Below are 20,980 nucleotides of genomic sequence, written 5' to 3'. Positions count from 1 at the left end.
AAGTTCAGCCCCCTAGACCAACTTATCAGTCATTGCAGCTCAAGTGATCAGAAACCAGGGCTCTACAGTGAATCTGGTCTGCTCTATCATTCAGCACTGATGAAAGAGGGTCAAATGGTACCTAGAATTCTTTAAAGAGAGTCCATGCCCCCAGACAGGAACATCTGTCCCCATCTCCTTTTGACTTTCACCTGGATTTGGCATCACTACCCCCTGCTTAGCAAGTGTAAGGATCAGTGGACTAGAATCTCGTCTGCAGAGCCTGGAATGGCTCATGTCCCCAGACTGCCACCAGGAGGTCATGCAAATCCACAACCAAGGAACACTGTGGAAACTAGGCACTACAGGAAGTATCACCCAAGGGACCCAGAGTGACAGTACCCTGCTGCCCTCTGATTGACCAGACCCTGCTGCCTTCTGATTGACCAGGCACCCTATTTAACTCTGGAGAGTAGCCAAGTAAGTTGTCTGGGCAACACCACAGACATCTGGCCTTCTGCAACTCCAGACCTCACCTTGTCTCTGGTCTCCGACCCCAGCCCAATTCTGAGGTTTCCAACCCCAGCCTTGTACTACCTCTGATCTGTGGTCTCTGACCCTGGCCTGACTCTGACGCCAACTCTTCCTTACTGAGCCTAGCTCTAGAGATACTTCCAACTCCTACTCAGCAGCTACCATGCCAAGCCCAACTATCACCACAAGGCCAAACTGCCTATGCCTTTGTCCATCACTGCAAGTGAGGTTCACTTTAGGGTGACCCCTCAATTAGGGCTTAAGTATAGTTCTGCTGCCCTTCAGTCATACAGCAAGGATAACAAAACTGTCAGACCTGCATCAAAGACTAAAGTGAATTCTGTCGTAAAACAGACAAAATTGATCACTCTGGCAAAATCATTTCTGTCTATTGATCACCTAGACAGAGTAGGAGTGTCTATGCAAATGTGGTCTGCTCCTGAGGTCTCTTCTCCTTAGTTCATCAACAGATGGCAGCGGAGTGCTCAGTCAGAGCCTGGCTTGCAGTAGTCAGTGCAGCTTTACTGAAGTCAATGATCAAACATTGATGGATGCAGCCGGCCACTTATTCTTTTCCCAATTCTAAATCAGATATTTCTCTGTTTACGTTAATGGCTAAAGTGTAGATGATTTCATTATGATTGCTTAATAATACTAAGAGGAATAACAACAAACAGTATAAAATTTACTTTAGTCAATCGGGGTGGCACTTCAGTGTTACATGAAGTGTTAAATTAGCAAAACAACATGATGAGTTCATTACTGCAAACTCTTTGTAGATGAAATCATAAATTTACCATACTGTGCGTGTAAGACAAGAGAATCAAGCTGCATCTTATGTTACTTTTTGAGAAATAAAGTTGCTTTGGTACAACGGAGAAAGCTAGTTTTCAAGGGATAATATGGAAGGAAGATTCCAGAGGACTCTCTGCCTTTTTTCCCCCCACAGTGTTCTGTTATGAGCTTTTATAAATCGATGCTAGATAAAGTGGACTCTCACCCCTGAACTAGCCCAGGCCTGCAGCCTTGCATCTTGGGAGCGTGAAACCAAAGCTCTGGCTATCTCTTGCTCCCTCGTCACTGACTTGCTTGGGGAGTACCAGGCATGCAGCCATTGTTCTTCACCGCACACTCAAGCTGAGAGATGAGTGAGGTGGTTACTCCGCTGTGCAGCTGTGTTAGGGCCAGTCACAAACAGGCCTATAATGATCCATAAATGATCCATCATGGAGTCAAATACCAAAGAAATTAAAAGGGAGGCTTCATTCTACCCAGTATCAAGCATCTAGCCAGTACTAAACAAAGAAGTAAATATGATAACTAATAAATATTTACTAAACAGATAAATGTAACTAATAAGTATTTATTTAAAAAAAGCTACCTTTAGGGATAAATTTTCAGTTAACCATTGACTTCTTTAAGAATTGGAAAGGGGCCTTCATTAACTTTTCACTATAAATAACAGACTATCCACTGGTTTCAGAGTAACAGCCGTGTTAGTCTGTATTCGCAAAAAGAAAGGGAGTACTTGTGGCACCTTAGAGACTAACCAATTTATTTGAGCATGAGCTTTCGTGAGCTACAGCTCACTTCATCGGATGTCCACTATCCTCTCTAATTTAATCAGTCATTTGTTGTTTAAAGGCCACATTTAGAATCAAAACTGTCTAGTATACTGATCCTTATTCCAGTCTCAGTCCAATACAAACCAAGAAATCAGTCCATTGAAGTTATGCTGGTGTAAAATCAGCAGAGGAGACCATGTACACACAAACGTATTGAACGGCATCATTTCATTCTATCCTATCCTTTTCAAACAAATCTGCATCCTAAATGCTACTAAATAAATGCAAAACTGTATCTGATTTTTATCCCTCTTTTCCTTTAGCTGGTTTCATCCACTGAAGACAAGTAACACCAGTGTCACGCCAGAGTAACACTGAGTTCAGAGTTACATCGATGTAACAGAGCAGAATCAGCCTCATTACATCCATTTCATCACAGCTATTGTTTATGCTAAATAATAAATATGCTCTACTTCACCTCAAATGCATTTGCCTCAGATTTCAACATTTGTTTCTAGTTGGATAGGATTTATTTGTTTAATATTACTTTCAAGTGCCGGAAAGAGGCAGCTATCTTTTCATGGAATTTTAGGTGTAAAAATAAATAAGAAAATAACAGTAGAGCAAGAAATCAGAAACACATTAATTTCCTTGCTGCTTTACTAGGGTTGTAATATTTTCCAAATATGAAATCATGCTGTACATTCCACAAAGTATGTGGTGGGGATAGTCTGTGCATGTGTGTATTTTTGTGGAATCAAACTCCCTTGAGAAACGTTAATACCACAATCCTCTCAGTTCCCTTATATGGCAGGCACCAGGTGGTCTTATTTTGGTATGCACCATAAACACATACACTTCATAGACACATTAATCTTTCTTTTGTTAAGTATCTGCTTGCATATTTCACACTCCAAATCTAAATTTCCTTAAATTCCAATCAAGAACCTCATTGCAGTAAAATTATATTTGTCCCAATTAAAAAATAAACATCACTGACTAACAAAGCAATAAAATGTGTTTAATGGTAAAAGGAGGCCTTTATAAATTTTGTTGTACCCTAGCTTTTGTCTTGAAATTAGAAAATAAAAGAAGCTTTTAACCTTCTTGTAAGTTATGGGCAATTCCTTTTTACAAGTGGAAATAAACCCTGCTTTATTACTCTCTACTCTAACAGTATACCATGCATTATTTCTTTTCTCCTATTTACTGTATCCACACATTTCTAAATGGCTGATTGGATGTTAGATGCTGTAAAAACAGGTCATTCCTCCCATTCAAACAAAGACCAGACCAATACTGCTCTTAAACACTTTTGATAAACAATCAAGAAAATGACTGAGAATTAAACATGTGGTTGTTAAATATTCAGTCCAAGATTCTGAGGTGATTAGTCATGGTGAGTAGCCTATTGTTACACCATTTTGAAATCAAATAGGACTAGTGGTTGGGTCACATACTACATAGTATCAGTAATAAGTATCAGGACCTGGTTTCAGTAAACATGGACAGTTAAATAGATGTATAACTCAGATTTTCCTCATTGATACATACCCTGTGGTCCTTAGTCAGCCAAAATTCTTCTTGAATTTAACACAGAAAGATCTCCTGATAGGGTCCACAGAAAAAAGCATCTATGCAATATGTATAACACACATACCAGTTGTAGCTGTCCACTAACAGCCACATAACATACTGTGCCTGAGTATTTGACCCCACTTCTGAGTCTGAATTAATTTATCTTTGAAGTAAAGACGTTAACTCTAAAAAAAAAAAAAATCCCCATGTCTCCACTGACCCTCATCGGGGTGGGGATTTAGAAGCTAACTGTCATAACATCTCTCATCACTGGGACTAAACCCAGTATAGCGAGCTGGTTAGGGAGCTTTATGCCAGGGATCTGAATTCTCGTTCTGAGCTTGAATATCAGCACCCAAACCAGAAAGGACTTGTGAGCATTATAGAAACTGTGCATTCATCTGAGCTGTGGGGAGAGGAGAATACATATTGTTGCCCTTGAATGGCCCTCCTTCTGGCAGCGTGGTGTAATGTTGAAAGGCACCAGATAAAGCTGCACCAGCCCTCCTGCATCAGAGAGAAAGAGTCACCACCATGACACCAAGGCTTTGTGAGAGGTGGGAGTGACCTCCACTTCAGATCTGTACACCAGAGCAGTGCCTACCCTTTGGGTAATTTACAATGTGCACTGAGAACAGAAAATGCTTAAGAAAACACTGTCTTGTTTCAGGATTAATATTCTCCTGAAATACTGAGTATTGTAAAGGTCTCTCCCTTGCTCCCACTCTCCTTCTAGTTGACTCACTCACACACACACACGTTTCTATTATCATTCCTAACCCTTTTACTCTGTAGCATAACATGATTGTGTTAAAGGGATAATCCTATCCTTGCTCCTTTGGGGTAAGTGTGTGAGTTCAGGGGTTGGGGAGAATTATAATGAGCAGTGGGAGAGTTTCTGAGATCCACTATAGGGCAGAATGACGGAAGGGATCATGGGGGCAGCTTTTTCAGCCTACTGCTCCTCCAAAAATGGGAGTGTGCTCCCCTCAATTCCCCCATCCATTCAGGATACACTGAGGGTGGGAGGGTACAGAACATGGACTCATACGGATGAGGTATGCTGGTAACTGCATTAGCCTGGTAGGAACACTGGGGCCACCCTCTGCTTCTCTTACATGAGTGTGCTGTGTGGGGGAGGGAGTAGAGGTGGACAGATTTCTCAAGTTTCTCTGCCCCTCCATACACCATACAGAACAGAGGCAGAATTTTGTGTATTCCCAGGCAAATCACAATCTTCCATTCCCCACCCCCGAAAATATCAGACATTCCGTTTCAGGTGTAATTCATACAGAAGGTTTCAGAGTAGCAGCCGTGTTAGTCTGTATCCGCAAAAAGAAAATCTATACTTGTGGCACCTTAGAGACTAACAAATTTAGTTGAGCATAAGCTTTTGTGAGCTACAGCTATGCATGCATGCAGATGCATGCAGTAGAAAATACAGTTAGGGAGATTTTATATACACAGAGAACATGAAACAATGGGGTGTTACCATATACACTGTAAGGAGAGTTATCAGCCAAGGTGAGCTATTACACAAATGTGTCATTCCACAAAAAGTCAAACTATTTCCCCATGTTTATTTTTCCCCCCTACTCTTCTTCACACGTTCTTGTCAACTGCTGGAAATGGCCCACCTTGATTATCACTACAAAAGGTTTTTGTTTTGTTTTTTTCTCTCCTGCTAGTAATAGCTCACCTTACCTGATCACTCTCCTTACAGTGTGTATGGTAACACCCATTGTTTCATGTTCTCTGTGTATACAAAATCTCCCTACTGTATTTTCCACTGCATGCATCCGATGAAGTGAGCTGTAGCTCACGAAAGATTATGCTCAAATAAATTTGTTAGTCTCTAAGGTGCCACAAGTACTCCTTTTCCTTTTACAGAAATAGACATATACTATTTAGATGTATATTTACACAACTGGTGGTTCAAAAACAGCATCGCAGTTTGTCTTTTATGAAAAAATGTAAGTTAAACACACAAACCAATCAATGAGTAAATGCTTGCTTTGTTTCAGTAAGCAACACCATTTCCTTTTTTCTGAATTATTCTGCAGTTCTATGAAGACATTTCATATGTAATGTAGGCTTTGAGGCGATGTAGTTTGCTGAAAGAAGGACAACCCATTTTTCTTTACATTGCACTAGTTTGGCAGAAATTGTCCTACTTGATGTCCGTTTCTCACTCAGACACTAAAGAAAAATCCACTTCATATACTGGATTTTTATACTTTTATACTTCAATACTTTTATTGTTTTTGTGTGTCCTTTATAAACCACACTGCAGTGGTTACAGACACACGTGAAACAGTGCAATTTCCTGATACCCCAAAAAAGGCTAAGTTCTTATTTCAAGTTGCATAGTAAACAAGAGGGTTTGTTTGGTTTGGTTTTTGACATACCTTTGCATTGTATAGTTCTTCAAACCTTGAAATGTTTGAAATTCCCTTATGTTCTTTTATATTTTTTAAATGTATAAATTGACAAGCAAAAATACTAGCCAAACTTCTGTAGGAGACTGAGTGACAACCAACACAACCTGAAATCAGATAAAAGGGGATTTGTGATGGGTCTGAAACTTATGAGCAAGGCAAAGAATAAATCTGTTTTTTGTAAGTTACTTTCTTTAAGGAAAAAAATATTTTGCGTGTATTTCATCTAAGACCTGTCAAAATAATAGCTTTGTGATGTGAATTCAGAACATAAAAGAGTTCCATTAGCAATCAACAAGAGACAAGAGATAAACCAATCTTTGCATAGTACAGTTTTGTTATCAGACATACTTATTTTACTCCATGAGATTGTTCTAAATACATAAAATTTACATAAATAGGCCTGCAGTCCTAATTTCAACTATGAAAGTATTCAAAAGGTTTCAATTTTTATGATTAGTGAAAACTTCACAGTTCAGAAATTTGTAAACCAATGAATGATAGGCAATCTTCAGGTTGTGATGGTACAGTCATTCACACAAAACATTGCAGACAAGAAAGTGAACAGCCCAGCCCAGATGGTCATAACCCTGGAAATTAAAAGGTAATGTAGAAACTAATCTGAACGTACTATGTTGTATCTAGGTTCTGTATCTTAGGATTCACAATTTGGGGTGATTTTAGATCCTCACCATCCATCTGATGATGGTATTACAGCAGTGGCCCAATCAGACTTCGCTATCTGCGTCTGACTAGAGGGTTGATGCAGCTCTTGCCTCTGTTATCCATCAGTATTTGACTATTGCCATGTGCTCAGTATAGGACTCCACCGAAAAAAAACCAACATTCAGAGACTGAAGCTGGTAGAGAACACAATGGCTTCCTGGTGCTCCCTGAGCATATTTACACTGCAATGTAAACCCAAGATTAGTGGGACTCAAATCAGGTGACCCGCAATAGGGAACCCTGAATTTGAGCATTTATATTGTATTTTAACTGCGTAAGACTTTTCAATCCCAGGCTTGAACCTTGGGCTCTGGAGTTCACACTGCAGTATGCAGACCCGAGTCAAAGTAACCATATCCCAGAGTCCCTGGTGCTGCCCCTGGTGTGGCCATTTTAGATGTAGAACCGTGGTGCACTGTGAGAAAACTTTACTGCCCACCCTGCATGTTACCAGGAAGCAGCTTGTTTTGCATACAGCCTGATCAGTTCACTCTCCATTGCAAACCCAGGATCTGCTCGGATAGTGTGCTTGCAGAGCAGTGATCAGAAGAGAATGGGTTAACACTGACCTGAGATGCTGCCCTTCGCAAAGGGAGGGTGGCTTCCATTTTCAGTAGGCTGGATTGAAGATTGTTGGGATAGAGAGGACTAAGGAAGTTGTCCCATGGAACTGTGGGATACTTCGGATACTTCTGGCTGATTCCCTGGACTGAGTCAAGCAGGGCTGTGCCTACACTGCAAAACAATAGGCCTCAAACTCTGGGTCCTGGCTTAAGTTGAGCTCACACCCTCCAGTCCCTACAGAGTCCTGGGACTCTGGATCCAAGCCCTGAGCTAGCACAATTGCAGTATAAATGCAAGCGGGGTTAGGCTTCAGCCCAGGTTCAAACATGGGCTTACATTGCAGTGTAGACGTGCCTCAGTGGACACAAGACAGAATTCAGGATTTGCATTGGCTACCCTGGTCTCCTGGGGTTTTAAGGTGGTAACCCATAAAACCCTAAATGTCCAAGTACTAACCTATCTGAGGGATTGTCTCTCTCCCTGTGCCATACTATGGTCAGCAGGGGCTTCCTCACAATAAAGGAGACAGGACAGTTTGTGCAGGACCTTCTCCGAGACCTGGAACTTGCTCCCCCTTGTCTGAAACAGTCTGAATGTTATGACCTTCCAGGCACTCTGCAAAAGTCACCTGTTAGATAGGGATTTGGAGAAGGCGGAGGATGATGTTTCCCATAATGATAAAGTGGCAAAAAGAAACTTTTGCAGTGGGGACTCTCCTTTGCCCCTGCATGGTGGTTTGTCACACCCAACCCTGGTAGAGCTCCCCCCTGCTGGACACTCACTAGGGTTTTGTATTTAGGGCCCGCCTGAATGGGTAACCAAGGTCTAACTATTGACCATGATCTGGGAAAGTCGTGCTACAGCCCTTGCAGCACATTCACTGAAGCAGTCCAACAATTTCATAACAACTTCACAGCACCAGCCAGAATTCATAAGCTGTACATAGATTCCCCAGATCAACCCAGGGACACAATGAAGGAGAGGTGCCTGTGTCTCCCCTCCCATGCACGCATACAAAGGCCAAGCAAATATGGCTGACAGCATTTTGTTACCCTGAGGGGATTAAGTCATCCACAGGACCTGTCACAACAGGGCCAAATTACAGCCAATAATAAATTTTCTGGCAAATAAGTTTCTATGTGAGGGGCAGCAGATACCAGAGTTACATGGAACTCTGTGCTTTCACTGTGCAGGCATTCATGAGAACATTTTCTTCATTCCTGCTCCAGGTGGCAACACACAGCTCAAGTTTAGACACAAATGAACCGAAAACACAGAACCGAGGAGTTTACAGGTTTCAGAGCAAAAACAAGTGAAAAACTTACTGTTTCTTGTTATGATGCAATATGCCTATGTTCATCCCAAACTGGGTCTTTATCCAGGGGGTATTTTCAACAAGATCTAAGTCTGAAACTTGTAACAAATCCCCAAAGTAGTAAGTTGCACATGGCTTGGGGTTCCATTAGGAATATTTTGCAGAGCTCAAATATATTTTCTTAAGGCAATCAAATTCACTCACTCAGTAAAGGCAAATTAGAAAGCAATTTGTTCACAAGTGAAACGAGTATGATGTCCTCATCCTGCCTCTGAATAGATATTTATCTCTAGCACATACCATACAAAGTTTAGCTTAATTAAACTGGCCATGTTATGTCAAAAAGGAGAGAAGGAAAAAAGAAGGGCTGAAGAGAAAGACTGAGAAAGAAAGAATTATCTGGAAAGTTTTCACAGCACTTAACTCCGTCTTTCTTTGCTCCAGTCAATATCCTTATTCCTTCACTGTCATGAACACTTCACTCATTCACAATTACCTTTACGAGAAACAAACAGAAATAAAACAAACAATGGTTCAGTCAAACCTCTTCATCTCTCCAAAGCACAGCATGCATAAATCACATATAATAAGCACAACAATAAACAGCACTAATTTGTCATGACCACATATTAGTGTCTAATTAGAGCCACCTCAATTTCCAAATTGATACAAATGAAATGCACTGTTATTTAATGATGCCTAGATATTGAGTATGCAGTGTCCTGGTTTAAAGAAAAGGCAGCTAAACACTTCATTTACTCTAGTGTGAAGCAACCCATTATGAAGAAAAAAATCAGCCCATTGGTTTTACAGCTATGCTTCAACGTATTTTGACATTTGAGTGACTCTCTTGTGCATGCATCATTCAACAAGGTCCTTAATAAATCTCTCAAGCACCCCAACCTGAAGGAAATGACAAAAGGCCCAAACCTTTGACAGGGTTTCTAGCACTAAAACTTTAAATAAATGACAAGTCATTGAGTCATTCTGATAAGGGATGTGACAGCCACAAGGGGTAACCAACATAATTGTCAGTGTCAATCATCTTGAATTTAGACAGGTGATCTTGGTTCTGAAATGTCTGTGCAGCTTTCTGGATCCATTATCAATCACACCAACGTCAACAATTGCTGGGTGATCTGTATTAATCTCATGCATCTTATCATTGTCTTTCAGACATAGTTCATTCAAAGAAAGGCTGTTCTAGCTTTTCCTTCCCTGATCTTTTATGGTGAAATCCACCCAAGATGCACAGGGTCAGTGCAAAGTTCTCTGCTCACTTACAGCCTGGTCCTGATCTGAGTGAATTCAATGGCAAAGCTAATATTTACTTAAAGGATGCAAAATCAAGCATTTATGCCCCACATAGGGATTGTGCTGCAGATCTGCTGGTTGGGATACCACAAAGAAGCTCTGACTGTCAAAAAGGATCTCCACACTGGGCCTCCATAAACCAATTTGAAGGCCACAACAGGGATGAACTTCAACTCCATGTCCTCATTTATGCAGATCTAGGCATGAAGGAGCTGCAGCCATGGGGCAATGGGCGTGTGCAGCCTAGCCCATGGCTGGGAGGTGAATTTAAAGCCCCTATCTTCTCTACACCCCATCTGCATGGCACCCATATATTTGAGGTCTATGTGGGTAGAGTTGATTTTGTACATGTGAGAGTAAGTTCTTAGATAATCTTTCCCTTTTGGATTGTACTAATTAAATTAGTTCTAAAACAGTGTGGCAAACCTTACGGGATGTTTGGGAATAAGTAGGGGCATAGCGAGCAGATCGAGGGACGTGATCATTCCCCTCTATTCGACATTGGTGAGGCCTCATCTGGAGTACTGTGTCCAGTTTTGGGCCCCACACTACAAGAAGGATGTGGATAAATTGGAGAGAGTCCAGCGAAGGGCAACGAATATGATTAGGGGACTGGAACACATGAGTTATGAGGAGAGGCTGAGGGAGCTGGGATTGTTTAGCCTGCAGAAGAGAAGAATGAGGGGGGATTTGATAGCTGTTTTCAACTACCTGAAAGGGGGTTCCAAAGAGGATGGCTCTAGACTGTTCTCAATGGTAGCAGATGACAGAACGAGGAGTAATGGTCTCAAGTTGCAGTGGGGGAGCTTTAGATTGGATATTAGGAAAAACTTTTTCACTAAGAGGGTGGTGAAACACTGGAATGCGTTACCTAGGGAGGTGGTAGAATCTCCTTCCTTAGAGGTTTTTAAGGTCAGGCTTGACAAAGCCCTGGCTGGGATGATTTAACTGGGAATTGGTCCTGCTTTGAGCAGGGGGTTGGACTAGATGACCGTCTGGGGTCCCTTCCAACCCTGATATTCTATGATTCTATTCTATGACTAGCCATGACCCTTTATTTTCAGGAAATATTCCAAGGGATTTCTCACTCTATTCCTCAAACTGCAGAAATCAGTAAGAATCCCCATACTGGGTTTTAGCTGACAAATGGAGTTTGTTATAACTCAGCCTCATTTAAAGTGGCTAATTGTGTGCAGCTGTCACGAACACTAAGTTTTATGAGGTTTTATTAAAATTGTTCTTTAAACTCTGATTGGCTTTTCTATTTCTCATATGAATGAAATAAAACACTTTTATTAAGAGTAATCTACAGCATTGCATTACACTATAGTTGTACTATTGCCACAAAGCCAGCAATAATTCATATTAAGATTGCACATTTCAAATGGATACTGACTAAGGATCAAGGATCCCAGAGTCCCTTTCAAGTCAATGGGATTAAAGGTGTATAAATGAAGGAAAGGATTTTTTAGGTAACAGTGCTTATACCTCATTCTATTTTCCAGCTGGCAAAAAAGTTCGCTGTTCTGTAACAGCAATGCCTATTGGGCCTGATAAACTCATTACACCCAACGCTGCTTTGATAGTATTTACCCAAAAAGGGTCATGTGAGGTGTCTTATGGAGACATACATCATACTGATCCTCCTAATCATTGTGTGATATATACAGGTGATATTTTCAATACATACATCTTCTTAAATATGTTTAGATTGAATGTGCATCGCTGACAAGCTTGTTTTCCAAGGCAAAGGGGTGTGGAATCACCTATTCCCCCAGGTCTCTGATGTAAATTAAGCATTGTAAAGCCAAACAAAGGAAGCCCAAGTTACACATGAAAATCAACAGGAAAAAACAGGTCTACAGGCAGAGGGAGAAAATGGGAAAGAGACAAGTTGATGGGAGACATCTTAGAGCCAGCACCCCAGAAAGGAAAACACTGGTAGTCATCCTGACACTGTGCACAAGAACAAGGGTCTTTGGGATATAATAAGGCACTGGACCCCGCATTTATCATGCACTTGAGGCGGTAACCAGGCAGTGCTGTTATGGCTATGAAAATAGGATCTCAACCAACCTTGGTTGAAATGCTGCAAGAAAGGACATAGGTGAGAAGGTGCGTTAGACAAGTTTTGTTTGTTAGAGTTAAGTTTTACTCTAGTAGTGGCATGTTATACTTTTGTTTTATTTATATCATTTTGTTCTTATTACCGTTGCTCACAATCACTGAAAATCGTAACCTGTGATAATGAATTTATACTTGCTTTCACTGTAAATAGATTAGAGTCCATTGTTGTACTGGAGCGGATATTCAGTTGTCTCAAACCAGGTGATATCTATCCCTGTGTACTGTTCCCTTGGGAGCACTGCACCTGGTAATTATGGTGAGTGTCCAGTGACCGGGGCTGGACGCTATAGGGGAATGCTTCTGGGGTGTTCAGGGGCTGGGATACACCAAGTGTTCACCTGCAAGGCAAGTAAGGGCTAGCAGAGCCCTGAGGAGTTCCTTTAGGTGACTGACTGTCAGAGAGTTAACACAATTTTAGCACCAGCAAGTCTCTCTCCCCCCGAGGCATGGGGGTAACATGCTGTCTCACAGTCCTGACCACCCCAAGAAAGTGTCAGACACACGTCTTTATCCTGCAAATACATATGTATGTGCCTAACTTTACCAAGAGTAGTCCCTATTGGTATTTCCTGATTGAAAGTGTAATTAGGATTATTTCATTTAGGATCCAGTTCAGCAAAACACTTTAGCATGTGTACCAACTGAAGTATGTACTTTAACCAAAAAAAAAAAAAAAAAGACTAAACACAGGTATTCCCTATACTCACAGGGACTGCAACTGGGAGGGGCTGGCTTGGAAGACACAATCACAGCAGGACCAGCCACAAGTTAGCCCTTATTTGACCCTGGGGATGCCTCATGCAGTTTATGTTGTATGCATATTGTCAAAAACAGTTTTATTTATGTATTTGTTTTGGAGTGGGGGTTAATCTCAAGGTTCTGGACAAATTCCAACTTGTGTGCCTTAGAACTAGCCTACTTAAAGTCTTTCGTTTAACATGGATATTTCACTTCCTCCTTTAAAAACTTGCCACGTAGAACGGTAGCCGTGTCCCATGCCCAGAAGTGGCTGGCTGCACTTTGACCGTGGGCGGAGAAGCAAGACAGAGCAAACAACTAGACACAACAAAATAAAATGAAATGGTGGGCATAAATTTAATAGACTGTTTTAGAAAATCTGGGGCTCAGTGCACTTACAAACCAACCAGAGAATCAATCATTACTACTTGAACTTGTCCAGCAACCTTCGGCCCCGGGTACAAAGAATCAAACCTTGCAAAGTGAGGTAACAAAAGAAAAAATATCAGCATCCCCTTAATAATAATAATTTCATATACAATCATTAAATACTTATTCATTATTACTCATTTAAAGTGACTCCTAAAATATTAAAGATCTGTCTAGACAGTTATTATTATTAAACCAGTTCAACAGACTGTGGAAAGTCTTATGGAAAGTCATAGTATATTATTTTCTATAAGATATCTGGAGGTGATGTTTTTTTTTTTAAATATTGTGGGAACCAAAGAATGTAGATTGCTTAGAATCAATAGACATTTTTAAAAATAAAACACTCACAACCTCAGACTTATTACATACTTAGGAGAGGTCCAACAAATAAGATGCTGTGGTATGCAGGGGTAATAGAAAAGATATCACATTGATTTTACAGCAGACGGTCACATTTAAAGCAAAGGCCAAGACAAATCAGTTGAACATTTAATTTCTGAGACATGAACAAGGATGAATGAGCCAACAGGAAAAGGTATATATGAAAGGAAACTTGCAAGATATTCTAATGGTTCTAATTTTAAAAGCTGCCATCAAATCTTGATGGATAATGAAAGTGTGTCTAGTTAGATAAATTATAGGCATGACACTTTGGAGCTGTAGAACGTACTTCCATTTATTAAAGAGTGAGTAAGTGCTAGTCCTGTGGTTCCACAGTGAAGTATGCTAATAAGTTCCACTTTAACTGTATTCAGAGGGTGTGAAAATATATCGAACTGTAGGGGTTCCATTTTGTAACTACAAGTAGAGATCAGAGAGATTTACTATTTCATTTAAGAATATTAGAAGTGTGTTTAATTTCATGGGTCCATGCCGGTACAATATACAGCAGTGAAAGAGTGAGACTGGGAACAATGGGCTTTGAATTGCTTCTTTGGATGGATATACACTTAAGCTGTACAGAAGAGACACTCTGAATGATCCTCTAATGCAGTCAATACTGCATACAGCATTTCACATTAATGCTTAACTCATATGCTGTCAGTATTAAATATTATATATTTGTCAGGCCACAGACAGGAAGGCTTAATTCCATCCTTAACCCAATTTGTTCTGTCTTGGTGTTGTAGTTTAAAAGGAATTGGTTTAGCCTATTGTGCCAGTATAAAAGGATGCAATGTTAAGAAGATGACTGCTTGGTTTTACACCCTTTCATATAAATACCCAAATGGGCATGTGTCTGAGGTGGAAGAGGGCGCCCATTCTGTGAATTGTTTAGACAGTAAATTGATCTAACTCAGAGTTATGGGGCTAGATTCTGAGCTGTGCCCAGTTTCCACTGGGGGAAGCTGAGAGGCAGAGGTGGTTTCAGCTCCCTGATCCTTCTACCCACAAGCCCCCGCCCTAACCCCAATATACTTTAGAGCAACCAGTAGCAAAGTGCCGGTAGCAGCAGACAAAAGTGTATGGGTCACATTGTCCCACCCACATAGGAAGAAAGCCAAGATGTATGGGATGTGGTTTCATTAGACTGCAACTGCATTAACTTAGCTCATCGGGGAACTAACTGACAATACCTCATACAGTACAGGTCACGATTTCTTCCTTAACCATTTCCACCTGGTGCAGGGCTACCATCAGCCCCCAATCCCTCCACAGACTATCCTCACCCCTGGATGGGACCCCACTACCCTCCCTTCATATGAGCATTAAGGGGTTGGGAGGGAAAGGGGATGGTATCCTCGCTGTATGAGGTGTTAGGACAGGTTTATGCAACCTGCTCTGGATGTACAGAAGCCAGTGACTTACCTGAGCCCCACAAGCTACCAGCCTACCAGCTCAGGTGATGTTTTCCCCTACCAGCCACTTTCATTCTGCCAACCCCAAAGAGAGGGGGAAAAGACCTTTAAAGGAGCCACTATCAATTTTTTCTTGCCAGTCCAAAGACCCCAAGCCTTTGAGGTTGCATCATGGTGCATTCCTTCCCTGCCACCCTCCCATACATATCTCAAAGTCTGTTTAAATACCTAGGTCAATTCAATGCATGATCATCAGAATATTAAGCTTGTAAACAGCAACAAAATATTCACGAAATCTGATCTCTGTGCATAGCTATTTAGATTAATGTAACATGGTCACTTCTTCCATTTGAATGCAGGTATTCATTATAAGAAACATACTCCTGTTTTCCGTTACAGCACACTGATATCATGGCCCCTGTTGAGTACTCATGTACTAGTACTACCAAATTTATTCTCTCACACTTTTTTCTGTCTCTGTTTTTTCACAGAAAATGAAAGTTTCACTTGGTTGTGGATGGCGCACCCATCGTTCAAGATTCCAGCATAGCCCATTGATGCTATATGACAAGAATCTGAACAACTCAGGTCAGAATAGGCCACCTATGTCATCTAGATATGTTGTCCTGTGTATTGCACAATTATATACTATGGATGAAGTATTGACTGACTGTGAAAAGCCTGAGTAAAGGGCTTTGTTTTAGGATAAATGAGAAGTGGGATAAAATCTCCCCAACAAACACAGAGAGGGAAGAAGACAGGCTGCAGTTACTACTACAGTCCCCCAATACCGCTTATTACCAATATCAATTATGCCATTATAGTAAAGGGTAACATAAAATAATAATATAGACTATGCTCAGATTTTAGGCAGTGCTATGGCAGCTTTGTTAGAATTCATTGGGCAAAGCAGCCATTATTCCCGGTGAATCTGGCCAGTGGAAGATGTCCCCTGAGTAGAGGAATTCTTTGGCAGCAGAAGACATCATGTAATGTTTCCTGTGCTACACAATTTCTCTCCTCGCATCCCACTCACCACTCACACTTGGGGTCTGGCCAAGGTGTAGGGACTCTCTTTAAATACATGGAAGAGACACATACAAGCTTTATGGCCAGCAGATCCGCAAGTTGCAGGCCCACTGACCCAGGGATGTGCTGCAAAGGTCTCTGAGGGAACGCCTCATTAAAATTGAACTGTCCAGTTGGAGGGCTCTTTGGGGTGATCTTCCTGCCTCAGAGAGAATTAATTTCTCCTCTGGACACTGCTAAATCATTTCAAACAGAGACAGCTTATCCCTGAAGCGTATAAAAATACTTATAAAAAAACAACTCCCAAAGGTACCAGCTTGAATCCAGTGTTAGGTATTCTGGAAACATTTCCTGGGGTAGGACACTCTTGAACATCATTATATATGATTGTGTACCTCTCTCCATCTGTTGTGCCTCTGCATCAATTTCCTCTCCAGACCTGTGACTCAGTCCCCCCCCCCCCCCGATAGTCTCCAGTCTCAGTCTAGGAGTATGGTCATTTGATGTGGTATAAGCATATGCTGAAGTGAGGCAGCAGGGTGCAATTGCACAGGGCTTTAAAACGTTCATGGGTTTGAGTGTCTTGCCACACTCAGGATGTACCATGCAAGGCACAATGTTAAATGGCGGTTTTCAGCAGTTTACAACTGGGACAACTCCAAATGGAATTTCATGGGACTAGCAAAATGCATCTCTCAGGCCCCTTGCTGAATTTTACAGACTCTCTAAACAATGGAGTTGTTGAGCATCTTTAAAAAAAAACGTCACAAGAGTTTTTTTATAACTGGGAAGTGTCAAGCAACCTAAAGATAAGGATCATTGTCAGCTGCAATCATGATACATCCAAGAATGATAACACTGGCTGTTTTTCCCTCAATTGTTTTGGACTATGGGCCCATATTGTGTCTATTTACCAGAATCAAAGCTTTGCAATAGGACACCTTCCAATCTCAATATACACTGTTTATTTTCATTCTCCAGTTGTATTTTCTATTGAGGAGTGCAGTACTGACCCTCACCTGATCACATACAGCCTATTGCTTTTGTCATTCCAGGTCTAGCATCCTCTAGGTTTGGTAACCTTCCACTTTTCATAGCTTCAGTATGTGTTGTCAGTACAACCAAGTTATTTCCTGCTACATAAAATAGAATCATAGAATATCAGAGTTGGAAGGGACCTTAGGAGGTCATTTAGTCCAACCCCCCGCTCAAAGCGGGGCCAATCCCCAACTAAATCATCCTTCCCAGGGCTTTGTCAAGCCTGATCTTAAAAACCTCTAATCATTAATTATATTGAAGAGGGTACCAATGTTGACTCTCTGTGGAGGACTTACTATTAATGATTAAACTCTGCTCCTTCTTTGTCATTCAATTTCTTATCCACGCTTCTGTATTTTAATGTTGTTGGTACTGATACAATTTCTTTATAAGATTAAGTGGCGCTAAATCAAATGCTATCTAAGGATTCTGTACTGTATCTAGCACAGTCCACATACCACTAGTACTTCCATCACAGGATTGGGAAGAAGGGTCTGCTGCGACTGTTGCTCACTGAGCTTGCATGGGAGTGAATCAGAACACAGCAGGTCTTGTGGAGCAAGGGTCAGGATAAAGACGAACTACTGTGCACACCAGAATTCCCAAATGGTTTGGAAGGTGGGAGAACAGCAACATGTGCTGATCTCTTCTTCCTCCTAATTGCAGGAGTGGAACTGCTGAGCTCAACTGCAGAGGATCAGGAAGTCCTTGAATCCTTCCAGTTTGGCTCCAGACTTCAAATAGTCTGCAGAATGTGCTTTCAGAGACCTCTGTGTCTGTGGAGTTTATAAGCTCTACAAGAGCCTGAGAGAAATGTATAAACTTAGAGTGCTCAGCAGTTCAATTATTCATAACAAGTAACAGACTGGTGTGCGTGTGGCATTCAGGGTGATTCTCCCCACTTTTCTGGAATGGAAAGGCTACTCTCACCCTTATGCTGATACGGAAAGTGCTTAGACAAGTAGTCTCCAACATTTTTAAGCATAATATCACTTTCTGAATGTAAGTGCAACCCAGGATCTACTTCCAAGAAAATGTATAAACAACAGCAATCACACAAAACACAAACACCCTTGCCCCGCCCCCTGCCCTGAGGTCACACCCACATCTTGCCCCTTCTCTGAGGCACTGCCCTGCTCACTCCATCCCCCCTTCCTCCGTCGCTTGCTCTCCCCCACTTTCAGTGGGCTGGGACAGGGGTTAGATGCAGGAAGGGATGAGGGCTCTGGGCTAAGCCTGAGGAGTTCAGAGTGTGGGAGGGACTCCATGCTAGGCCTGGGGCAGGAGGTTGGGATGCAGGCGGTGGTTCAGGGCATGGGCTCTAAGAGGGAGCTTGGGTGCAGGAGATTGGCGGGCAGGGTACAGGCTCTGGGAGGGGGTTAGGGGAGGGGATTGGGGTGCAGGAGGGGGTGAGGGGTGCAAGCTCTGGGAGGGGGTTGGGGTGCTGGGTGCAGGAGGAGGGGGTGCAGGCTTTGGGATGGATTTTGGGTGCAGGAGGGGGGGCAGGGCTGGGGCAGGGGTGCAGGCTATTACCTCAGGTGCCTCCTGGGTGGTGGTGCAGCGAGGCTAAGGCAGGCTCCCTGCCTACCCTGACCCCGCACCACTCCCCAGAAGCAGCCAGCACGTCCAGCAGCGGCTGCTGGGGGGGGGGGGGGGAAGTCAGGTGGATGCCACACTGGCACGGCCCCCGCAGATCCCATTGGTTGTTGTTCCCCATTCCTGGAAAATGGAAGCTGCGGGGGCAGTGCCTGCAGGCGATGGCAACGCGTGGAGACCCCCTGTCCACCAGAAGCTGCTGCAGGATGCAGTGCAGGGCCAGAGCAGGCAGGGAGCCTGCCTTAGCCCTGCTGCGCCACCAGACTGTTAACGGCTGGCTGCAGGAGGGTTGGCAACCCTAGATCGCGCTATGGACTGGTCGATCTTGGAGCCTCTGACATTTGGTCTCAGTGACTGAGACCGAGATAGACTGTCAGAGGCTCCATGATTGACCAGTTGATTGCGGTCTACTGGTTGGTGATCACTGGCTTAAGCTAATGCTTAACACTAGATGCACTCATAGCAACACTTCCCCTACAACAGCGTGAGAGGGGTTTGTGGGCAGGTCCTTGTAAAACTCCCTGGCCTGCCTACCCTCATTCTCAAAATGACTCTAGCCAAGCTATAACCAACAAGGGAAATATAAGACAGGGTTGTCTGCAATAGCAGTGGACAGGACTAGATGACTCTGGAAATCCCTTCCAGTCCTATGTATTCAATGCTGCACCAGTGAAGTGTTTAATGTCTAGTATCTTACAACCTATTAGGACTTGAAGTTTAGATGAAGTGTTATTCTTGAGCACTTGGTTCCAGTCCTGGAAGATTAAAGGTATCGTTGCAATTTTAAGGACCTGATATTATGGATAGAAAAAACTATGTAGTTATTAATTATAGAGAGATTTGTAAAAGATATCAATAGATATCTTTCACCCTCAACACATGGACAACTGAATTGAGAAAGTCTACCTTACAGAAGACACCTATAAACAGAATTTCGTAGGAGTAATTTAGAAATTATGCTAAAACATGTAATTTAATACAGAAGGTAATTTTTCTATAGATTTTTTTTAACCTTCTTATAGAATTCAGTACGAATGGTACTTGTTTCTATTAAAGTCTATACAGGATAAAAAGATTTGATTTTTCTTTTAAATAAAGCATTTATAAATTAGTTTAAAATTATGTAGCATATTCATATTAATGTGGTATATGAAGGTTTTATTAATTTCTATTTAGCATAACTTTGCCACCTAAAAGCAATATGCCCACCCCAAATTCTTGTAATTGAAACTTTATAAGTATCACACCCTATGGTCATTCTACCACATGTATTCTACCATTCTTTTATACCGTGACAAAATATCATGGTTTGGTTCCTGTGATTAGACTGGAGTTCTCTGGAGCATGGATTGACTATCAGCACAATAAAGTCTTGATCTTTGACAGGGGTTCCATGGACACTAATTTCACAAATAATGATAGTTCAAAACTATAAGCAGGGCTTATAATTGATCCTAGCTGTTTCTCAGTGGCTAAAATCATACTTATAAAAAACAGTGTTTATCAATAAGCATGGATAAAATCACAAAAACTGGTTCTCATTAGGAAATGGCACTTTCACCAGTTGTTCTATCTTAGACCTTTTATGGGTTGCAGAAGTGTAAAGCATTAAATTCCAGTTTGTGCATTTTAAGCTTCAGTTTGATTCCTGTTCTATGAAATCTGAGAGCTCTGAGCATTCTGTTTTATAGTTTTAAATTGATAACAGTATGGCCCAGACATGCTATGATATTTTGAGGTAGGTTGTATAATGCCAGGAGTTGACAGGTTTACTATAGTCCATATATTTTAAGTCTTTATGGTATAATTGCTTTGTATTTTCTACAGCAATTACTAGGAGAGTGTATTAGAAGTTTTTTTGTTAATGTGAATACAACTCTAATTGTCACTATCACAACATTCATGTAAATGTGTTCATATTTCACTGTCATAATCCCCAGTGCTTTGGGGGGGGGGGTGTAATTACTGTCTCAGCAAAAAATGCAATATTTTGAAACACTCAATTTAGTTTTGAGAAAATCTTTTATATGTTGTACCTCAGAACAATTCAGAGTTAGTATTTCAATAGTCTGAAACCTTTAACTAAAGAATTCAGAACTATCAAATATATGCGAAGCCCTACAAACCATGTTGGAATGATTCTACCCTAATGGAAACAGCAGCATTCTAAGCTAACCGAAATTTGGTTCAACTGTTGTGACAGCATGT

The sequence above is a fragment of the Lepidochelys olivacea genome (assembly GCF_965140295.1).
Source record: "Lepidochelys olivacea isolate rLepOli2 genome assembly, chromosome: 9".
Classification (NCBI taxonomy): domain Eukaryota; kingdom Metazoa; phylum Chordata; order Testudines; family Cheloniidae; genus Lepidochelys; species Lepidochelys olivacea.
Note: the sequence above shows the minus strand (reverse complement) of the source record.